Genomic DNA, 7,761 nt, shown 5'->3' with positions numbered 1-7,761 from the left:
GTGCCCCCTGCCACTGTCGCCATCAGTAACCTGCTGATGCCATCTCAGTGGGGGCCACAGAGCAGGAGGAACACAGAGCAGGCAGCGGGAGTGGGGTGTCGAGTTGTGTGACCTCGCGGGACTTAGCATTCCTCTCTGAACTTGGAATTTTGTTAACATGGAAGTAAGACCATAAGACCACCTCTCTCACAGATAGGATACCTCGTTTTAAAAATCGTGTTTCCTCCTCGCCGCTCTTGCAGTGTCTGCCATGTCCTAGCCACTGCCTGGTACCGGGAGGATGGTACTGAAGGAAAAGTCAGACACCGTCTTCCCTGAACCCACTCTGACTGTTGTGTTGGGATTGTGCTTGCCTGCAGTGCAGGGAACAGGACTTACTCATGGCTGGAACTTTCACATCTCGCGGGGTCCAGCACACAGTGAATGCTCACGGTCTGTTGTTTTCCGAAACCTGCTGTGTGTCGGGAACTTTCTGTGTACTGCCACTAGTGCTTTGAACAGCCCCGGAAGGACCGTTCCTATCCCATCATGAGCTATGCAGCATCTGCCAGGTCTACCCGCTCCTGGCTGTGAGAGCTCCAGCATGTTACTCAGCTCTTTTATGCTCTAATTGCCTCATCTGAAGGGACACAGTAATAGTACCTGCCTTCCGGCATGGGGAAGTTTGAGTTGTGGCTCGTGATAGCGATCAGTGTTAGCCGATAATCACTGTTATTCTTCCAGATGAGGAGTGGCTGAGTAGCCTGCCCGGGTCATCCAACTGGAAAGGAGCTGAGTGAGAATCTGAAGTCAGGGCTAGCAGGTAGCATGGTGGTTGGAGCGCTGAACTCCCATGGCCGACTGCGGTTCAAGTCCTGGACCTGGTGACTTGCTTTCTCACCTTCCCTCTTTCTGTGGTGTGTGCATGTGTCCTATAGCAAATTAAAAAAATAAAAATAAAATAATTCTTAAAACAAGTCTGAAGTCAAATTTGATTCCAAGCCCCTGCTCTTTACTCTTAACATACTGTTGGTGATGTGTGTGTTTGTCTCTCTGTGTTGTGAGCTTGTGCGTGAGTGTGTATTTATGTATATGTATGTGATTGTATAATTCCTTATTATTTATCATAACGAATGTGTATTAAGTGGGTGACTGAACCATCATTGTAGTATTTTTCCCTCTTTGGAATGTACTGCATAACAAATAATGAGTTTACATGAATGAGCTTTCAGACCCCAATCTGTTTTAGAAGCCACAGTAGCCAGGTCAGAAAACATGACAAAGAGCAGCAGATGGCATAATGGTTTTGTCGCTGGACTTCCACATAATCGACTGAGCTTTGAGTCCCAGATCCGGTGGCTTCAACTCATGGCTGGCACACGTGCATGTGTGCCTAAGATCCTGAGAGGAGAATGGAGGAGAAGGGATTGTGGTGTGGATCTCCCCCAGGGAGTGATTTCTTGCTTTCTGTCTCTCTCTGTCTGTTTCTCTGGTGAGTGTACAAGCCCTATAGCGAAAATCTCTCTCTAAAAAAAAAAAAAAATGAGGGGCCAGCAAGTGGTGTGGTGATAGAGGCACTAGATCTCCACATGGCCAACCACGGTTCGAGGTCTGGACCTGGCAGGTTGCTTTCTTGCTTTGCCTCTCTCTCTCTGTCTTTCAGGTCAAATTTTAAAAATAATAATGACAAATGGAATTAAATAAATAACTTTTAAAAAAGGGCATTTTTGGGACCAGCAGATGGCATAATGGTTACATCGCTGGACTTCCATATAGTTAACCCCGGTTCGAAAAGGGAATCTGGTGGCTTAAAACCCACCAGGTTTGTGTGTGCATGCCCAAGATCCTGAGAGGAGAATGGAGAAGAGACCGTGGCATGGCCATCCCCCTGGGGGGTGATTTCTCAGTTTCTGTCTCTATGTCTTTCTCTGTTTCTCTGGTGAATGCACATGCCCTATAGCAAAATTCTCCTTTAAAAAAGAAAAACAAAACATGACCTTTTCATTTCCACCAGTAGATGGCAGAAGGGAGAAAAGGGAGAGTTTTAATTTCAGAGTGATTAGTGGATAGTGCCTGAGACAGTGGCAGATTGAAAGGGCTCTTTGTGTGAAGGTTGGTCCACAGCAACTACGGGGTAGAGGTCAGTGTGAGTCTGAGAACAGGTATTTAAAGGGAGTCAGCCTTCAAGAAGAGCTCTGAGATCAACCCAGAAGGTGGGCCTGGAAAAACCTAAGAAAGGTCATGTGTCACTTAACCATGAGGGACATTCTGAGACATGCCTTACTAGTTGATCTTGTCATTGTGAGAACTTCTAGAGTGTGCTTACACAAATCTCGTTGGGACAGCCTGCTACACACCTAGGCTTTGTGGTGGGGCCTGTTTATATATATATATATATATATATATACACACACACACACACACACACACACACACACACATACATGTATGTATATATATATATACACACACACATACACACATACGTATATGTATATATTCATATCTGTATGTATGTATATGTGTATGTGGTCAGCCATGTGGAAATCTAGTGCCTAAACCACCATACCACCTGCTGGCTCCAGCTATCATAATCTTATGGGACCACCATCGGACATGTGGTCTGTCATTGCCGAGGAAGCATGTGACCACAGACTGAGTTCACATAAGAAGAGACGCTGAATCTCACTGTTCTTTTACATCCCAGCCCCAGGCTGCGTCCCCCCAGCTGTGTTCTTTCCCATTGTCTACCTTCCTTCCTAGGAGGTCGATAAAGTCTTCAGTGGCACTCTGGGTCCCACGGAGCAGCAGCAGCGGCAGGTGTGGTGGGCGGATGTGCCTGGCCTCTCAGCTCTCACTGACTTGGCTCTTTGCCCATTCCTTCAGAGAAGTCCACTGGTAACCCCGCTGGGTCCTCGACAGCTTAGAGACCAACGAAAGCCGCTGGATCCCGTGCCAGCATAAAACCAACATCTCTGTTGTGTTTTCTGGGTGGGTCAAGAGAGTGGGGACTATCATAAGGTTCTTATCTGACATGTTCCTATTTGTACATTTATAATGGTGTTTGCTTTTGAACAAGTGATTCTTTTTATTATTTTTAAAGTTTATTTAGGGCCAGCTGGTGGTGTGGTGGTTAAAGTGGCTGGATCTCACAGGCCAATGGTGCCTTGGGATTTGGGGCATGCAGAAACACACCTGGCACGCACACACTGGGTCCAGACTGGGGTGTGGCTGGAAAAACACGCCAGGTGCTTGTATATGCATTCCCAAAATCCCAACAGGAGAAATGGCAGAGAGGAGATTGAGCTGTGGCTTTCCCTCGTGAGAGCTGCTTTTTCTTTTCTTTTTTTTTTTGAGAGTTTTTTTGGCTATAGGGTGTATGCGTTCACACCCTATAGCCAAAGAAAGAAAGACAGAGAGACAGGAAGCGAGAAATCACCCCCCGGGGGGATGGCCATGCTGCAATCCCTTCTCCTCCATTCTCCTCTCCAGATCTTGGGCACGCACGCACATGCGCCCGGTGTGAGTTTAAGCCACTGGGTCCAGGACTCGAACCACAGTCAACTACGTGGGAGTTCAGCGACATAGCCAGCACGCCAACTACTGGTCCCAAGGGCTGCTTTTTCACATTCTCTCTATATATTTATTTCTGGCAAGCACACACACTCTCTGGCATATTTTAAGAAAAGTTCGTTTATTTCTTCCATGAGCGTGAGAAACAGAGATGGAGAGGCAGAGAGACAACACCAAAAGGGTTTCAATGTCATGCCTCCCCCACCCAGTTTCAGCCAGCCCTGAACAGGTGTATGTATGCCAGGTGCACTCAGGGAGGCCTCCAGGTGCGAACCTAGAACCTCCCACGTGGGTCAGCCTCCCTGACCTGCAGTGCCTCCATCAGCCCTCACAAGTGATTCTTCACGATAAGATTCTGAAGAGCTTGCATTGTGGTAGGCATCTTCTAGGTGCCTGGCATTTCTTATTTCACTTACTGGAGATAATGAATCATCGCTTGAGAAAACCATGAAACAGAAAAGCTGGTTCATAATATATAAAAACCACAACCTGATCACTTCTTCTTTGGTGTCTTGCACCATTTCCTACATTTCCGCAAGCACGTTCAAGATTTTTGCTGGGTGAGCTTAGCTGAGACGATCTCGAGATTGGGTCATATGGTTGTGAAGCCATGGTGGTCTGGGGCTTCTGTTTCTGTCTCATCGGTGTAGGTAGATTACAGAGGGCTGGGCTGAGGAGGAAGGGAAAGGTGTCTTTTCACTGGAGTTTGGTATTTTCACCAAGTCTCTAAAAAATAAGTAAATTTGACATTTGGACTCTGCCATCATATTTACAGGAAGCTTCACATAAAATCAGAATTTTAGGACTGAAATTTAGGACCATGGCAGTCAGCCAGAATCTTTTCATTTTTCCTTTGAGGACACTTAAAGGAAGTATGTGTGTGTTTATAAATGGGTGTATGTTTTATGTGCCCACGAGCTCATAGCTATTTAAAGAGAGAACTGAAGCAGACTCCTCCTATTCAAAAAAAAAAATTTCCTGTGGAATTTCGTTGATAATACCTGCCAAAGCCAGGAGGAAATGCCTGCTTTTCAGGACTAACAACCTTCAACTTAAAGGTTGAAGTCTCCTTTTTGAGACCAGTGGTGGGAGAACTGGGGGACAGAAATGTACATTGGATAATCCTGGTAAGCCTAATTTTTCTAGTAAGTGCTAGTGTTGCACCTGCCTAAATTCTAGGCTGTCGAAGAAGGACCATGCATGAGTCACGCTGCATACCTCCCTATTTTAGCATCTGCTTCCTGGTGTGCCTAGATTAATGTCTGATTATCACTGAGGATAGCCCTGAGGAGACGAAACCACCGCAAGGACAGCTGAGAGGGTTACATGGGAGTGAAAGAAAGAGCAGCTCACCTGGGTGGGGTACAGTGAGAGAGGAGAGGGCAGAAGGGAGTCACGCTAAAATATGGAACCCAGGGGTCAGTGGGTGGCATGGTGCTTAAGGCAACAGGATCCTACATGGTCATTTGTGCTGTTCAAGTCTTGGACTCAGTGGCTTGAAAACACACTGTGTGTGTGTATGTGTGCATGCATGTGTGTGCACGCACACACACACTCACGCACCAAAAATCGTGAGAGAATGGAGGAGAAAGATTGCAACATGGCCATCTCTTTGGGGGGGTGATTTCTCACTTTTCCTCTCTCTTTTTCCCTGGCATGCGCATGTACTCCATAGCAGAGAGAAAGAGAGAGAGAGAGAGAGAGAGAGATAGAGAGATAGCTTAGGGGGCCTGGAGGTGGCACAGAGGGAAACGCAATGCTCCGCAAGGCTGACTCGCATCGGAGGGTTTGGGTTTGTGTCTGGAGACCTCTCTGAATACGTCCAGTGTGTGCGTACCCATGCTCTGGGCTGGCTGGAGCCTGGCTGGATCACAGCATCAAGACCTCGTTGGGAGTACTGTGTCTCTTTCTTGTTCCTTAAAGAAAGAAAGAAATACACTTAAAATCAACACACAGATTTCTAGCCCGTATATAAACTTCAGAGTTTTATGGGACATAGGAGCTGTGCGGTCATTTCCTGCCTCTTCCCTTCGGTTTTACTTGTTAGAATCTGAGTTGCTCACTGGCCCGGGGTCTGTGGACAGGGCTCATTTCTCTTCCCTGTGGACGAGACGACTGTTTTCCAAGATGGAACACAGGCATCCAGGGGACAACAGATTATAAGATAACCATTGCAGTGTGGAGGGAAGATCCTAGAACATGTATTTATATTTATTTTATTCATTTATTTATTTTTAATTGCCAGAGGGTGTGTGTGCTCATGCGCAATAGAACATTCCCAGTGGAGCGTGGTCACACCGCAATCCCTTTTCCTCCATCTCTTCATTCTGTCAGGATTCTGGGTGCGCACACACACATGCACCAGGTGTGAGACTTGAACGGCAGCCAGCCATTTGGGATCTGGCTCCTTTTACTTAACTGCTGTGCTACAGGGCCAACCCTATATTTACTTAATTTTTTATTTTCTATTTTTTTGCTATAGGGTACGTGCACTCACCAGAAAGAGAGAGAGAGAGAGAGAAACAAAGTGAGAAATCACCCACGGGGGTGGTGATGGCCATGCCACAATCTCTTCTCCTCCATTCTCCTCTCGGGATCTTGGGCACACACACACATGTGCCCGGCATGAGTTTAAACCACTGGGTCTGGGACTTGAACCACGGTTGACTACATGGGAGTCCAGCGACATAGCCATTACGCCAACTGGTGGTCCCTATAATTACTTTAAACCTCTTCATTTCTAATTTCTCTATTTTTGTTATGTTTTGTAAGGTACATAAAGTATTGCAGTAATAATTGATAATAAATATATATGCATATGATGAGGTCTGATGAAAATATTATATGTACTGTCAAGAAAGTTTGGGAACCAGCAGTTAGCATAATGGCTATGTCGCTGGACTCCCACATAGCCGACCGCAGTTCACGTCCCAGACCTGGCGGCTTAAACTCACGCCGGGCGCGTGTGTGTGCGTGCCCAAAACCCGAGAGGAGAATGGAGGAGAAGGGATTGCAGTGTGACCATCCCCCCTGGGGGGTGATTTCTTGCTTTCTGTCTCTATGTCTCTCTCTGTCTGGTGAGCGCACACGCCCTATAGCGAAAAAAACCTCTCTAAAAAAAAAAGAAAAGAAAGTTTGAGACTACAGTGATAAGGAGTAAATCTGACAAATTCTTTAAAAACATTATTTTAATGCAGCCTTATATCAGCCATTAAGACCATCACATGACTTCTTCATTTCCAATATTTTATCTATTATCTACCTATCTCTATTGGTTTTTTGCCATGGTGCATGTGTGCTTGCTGGAGAGAGACAGAGAAAGACAGTGAGAGGGAAAATAAAAAATCACCCCCGTGGGGGCTGTTTACACCACAAACTCTTCTCCTCTTGGCATTCTGGCACGCATGCACATGTGTCCAGTGTGATTTTCAAGCCGTCAGGTCTGGGACTTGAACCATGGTTCGCCATGTGGGAGTCTAGTGCTTTAACCACCACACCACCTGTTGGCCTCCCTTATTTTATTTTTAGTATTTTCATTTATTTAATCTTTTTGCTAAATGTCTCATTTGTTCATGCATGATGTTTTACCTTTTCCACTAGATCCTCTGTCATAATTATCAAAGTTATTTTCGAGTCCTTGTCTTCTTTTTTTTTCATTTTTAGATTTTTTTGCTATAGGGTGTATATGCTCACCAGAAAGAGACAGAGACAGAGAGAGAGGGGAAGTGAGAAATCACCCCCGGGAAGTGATTTCCACAATCCCTTCTCCTCCATTCTGCTCCTGGGATCTTGAGTATGCACACACATGCACCTGGCATGATTTCTAGGCCGTAAGGTCAAGGACTCAAACCACAGAGTTGGCCATGTTAACCACTAGGCCATCTGCTGGTCCACAAGTCCTTATCTTATAATCACAAAATCTGGGCCTACTTGTGGCTTATTTTTATCAACTATTTTCTTTTTTCAATAATATCTTCTTGCTTCTGGAACCAGCATTAGCATAATGGCTATGTCACTGGACTCCCATGTAGTCGACCGTGGTTTGAGTCCCGGACCTGGTGGCTTAAACTCACGCCGGGTGCGTGTGCGTGTGTGCCCAAGATCCTGAGAGGAGAATGGAGGAGAAGGGATTGTGGTGTGGCCATCTTCCCTGGGGGGTGATTTCTCGCTTTCTATCTCTCTGTCTCTCTCTGTCTGTCTGGCGAGTGT

The sequence above is a fragment of the Tupaia chinensis genome, unplaced genomic scaffold (assembly GCF_000334495.1).
Source record: "Tupaia chinensis unplaced genomic scaffold, TupChi_1.0 Scaffold143728_1, whole genome shotgun sequence".
Taxonomy (NCBI): Eukaryota; Metazoa; Chordata; class Mammalia; order Scandentia; family Tupaiidae; genus Tupaia; species Tupaia belangeri.
Note: the sequence above shows the minus strand (reverse complement) of the source record.